The 2,709-nt window shown below is 31.7% G+C and overlaps 1 non-coding gene across 1 annotated transcript; it reads left to right on the top strand.

The window, feature by feature from the left end:
- Positions 1 to 1,760: 1,760 nt before the first annotated feature.
- Positions 1,761 to 1,867, top strand: LOC127491864 (U6 spliceosomal RNA). Its single transcript, XR_007920797.1, has one exon. It is a non-coding gene; the product is annotated as a U6 spliceosomal RNA (small nuclear RNA).
- The last annotated feature ends 842 nt before the right edge of the window (positions 1,868 to 2,709 follow it).

Genomic DNA, 2,709 nt, shown 5'->3' with positions numbered 1-2,709 from the left:
TACTTTTGCAGGTCTGCTTTTGGGCTTTTATCTAGGAATTCACAATTTAATGTTGAACATATGACTATCTGTATTTGATTTATATTAATTTCTCTTTGCTTCTAAAATTAAATCATTTTACCAAAGTATAGTCATGCTAGAATCTGGTCCAAGACCCCTCCTCTGTCTTTGAACACTGTTATGTCTGCCTCTCCTGTCTCTTAGATATTACCTTTTGTGTTAGTAACTATTTTCAACACATTAATCACAAAGATACTGTCAAATTAATCAGATCATGCCATTCTGATGAAGAATCTCAGATTGCTGTCATACTTTTTTTTTTTGGAAGCTACTCTTTTTAATATTTATATCTTAATCTAATCTAAATGTAATTTATAGGTATGTGAGATTCTTCTTTACATTTTTCAATAAGCTACTTTATAACCAAACCAAATTTTCACTATACAAATATTTCACAAGTATGTTATTTTCATCGTCTTTATATCACCTTTCACTTCAAAACTTGCCTGTCTTCAGACTAAAGTAATGGTGATCCAGACAACCTTATTCCCATTTCCATACTTCCTTCTTTTTGTTCTGTTTTTTTTTTTTTTTTTCCTCATTCTACCCTAGCCAGAACCTTTCCCATCCTCCACATAGCTAGAAGTTTACATTCTTCAGGGCTTTTATTCTGCCTGTTCCCTCCAGTAACAAACAACTCTTCTACTGAATATCTAAATGGTTCATTTCATTCTCTTTGAGTATTTGCTCACTGAAGTTTATATTAGTCACCCATTTAAGCTACAGCCAATGCCACTCCATACACTCACCTCCATATACATCACAGGATTTCATTTTTTTCTGCACCTTGTTTATTATCTTCTTATATATGACATAAAATTTACTGGGTTATTACTTATTTTTCATCACTAAAATGTATGCTGCACAAAAGGCAAAGACTGGTTGGGATGATATTTGATACTTGGCAACTTGTAAGCACACATAAATTCTTGCTGAATGTTTGTTTTTAATGTAGCAAAGATGCATAGAATTTTTAACATGATTGCATAAAATTAAGCTATATTTTCACATGTACATTACTATCATATTAACACCTCTTAAATTATTTATCATTTAGTATTATATTGACAAAAATTGGTCGCTTGTGTATTTTAAACTTAGAAACTGGGCTACAATTAAATTCTTTGTCCATGAATTTCTATGAGTATTTACGTTTCTATAATATATATTTAAAAGTAGAATTTTTGAGTTGGTGTTTATGAACATTTTGTATGTCAATAGCCACTTTCCAAAATTGCCTACTTATGTATACTTAAACATTGCAAAGAACAGTTATTTTTATTCATATGGACTTTGTGTATTTAAAATCTTTTAAATGATGCAATTTTAATTGACATACTTAATATTTCCTTCTTGTCCACTTAGCATTTCTCTGATTGCAAATTCTGTGTAATCCTTATTTATACAAAACTTGAACCTTTTTCTATTTATTCTGTGAGTTGCCTATTTGTATACTTTGGATTTATCAGGACCATTTTAAATCACTGAGCACATGTATGTAAGATAGAAACAAAGTCTTTCTCCAGGTAGAAGTATGCCACTGTCAGGAAGTTTATATAAGGAAAATGTATAAGTGATTTCAGTTCTCTTTTGCCACTCCCTGGAAAGGCACAACCTAAGAATACTTATGTGATTGCATATATGCTGTCAACATGTTGCTTTCACTGTGAATATATATTCATGTCATACATATGTACTTTGTGCTCGCTTCGGCAGCACATATACTAAAATTGGAACGATACAGAGAAGATTAGCATGGCCCCTGCGCAAGGATGACACGCAAATTCGTGAAGCGTTCCATATGTACTTTTATATATATTTGCATTTATATGGTGATTTCCCTACTTTATCACTTTTTATGTAGCCTAATGTATGAACATTTTAAATTTTATTTCAAGTTTTTCATCTGATTTCTTCATTAGATGTGGACCTAAATGTATATTTAATAAAAAAATATTTATTCTTCATAATACCATTAAAATTTATTATCTATCCATTAATTTGAAATAACTTCATCATATATTAACTTAGTATACATTGGTAATTTTGTGAAATTATAGTCTTAGTCGTCCTATTCTGTCATAGTCTACCATTATTCTACTGACTCATGTAACTCCATTATCAGATTTAGGGACAGCTGGAGTCCTTAAGATATTGAGTCTTTCTGTTCGTTGACATGACTTCTGTGCTTGTGGTTTTTAGAGCTTATTTTTATTTATTGTCATCACTTTCTTCACAGATATTTTGCCCTTGGTAAGTTTATTCCTAAATTTGGCATAGTTATGCGTATATGCTGTGGTGGAGGGTATGTGTGTTTTGCTATCTATGAAGCCAAGTATTCTTCAATGCAATATTCTATCTTGTCATGCAGAAACACTTTTTCAGGTTTCAATATTAATTCCAATATTGCTTAATTGATTTTCTCTGTCTTAGGTGCACTCTGAACATCGTGTTTGTTAAGATGGCATGTCAGATACTGACTTGACACTCTTCCCTTTTTTTTAACTTTTATTTAATAATATAAATTTCCAAAGTACAGCTTATGGATTACAATGGCTTCCCCCCCATAACGTCCCTCCCACCCGCAAACCTCCCCTTTCCCACTTCCTCTCCCCTTCTATTCACATCAAGATTCATTTTCGATGCTCT

This window comes from Oryctolagus cuniculus, chromosome 3, assembly GCF_964237555.1.
Source record: "Oryctolagus cuniculus chromosome 3, mOryCun1.1, whole genome shotgun sequence".
NCBI lineage: Eukaryota > Metazoa > Chordata > Mammalia > Lagomorpha > Leporidae > Oryctolagus > Oryctolagus cuniculus.
Note: the sequence above shows the minus strand (reverse complement) of the source record. Positions and strands in the feature narration are given on the sequence as shown.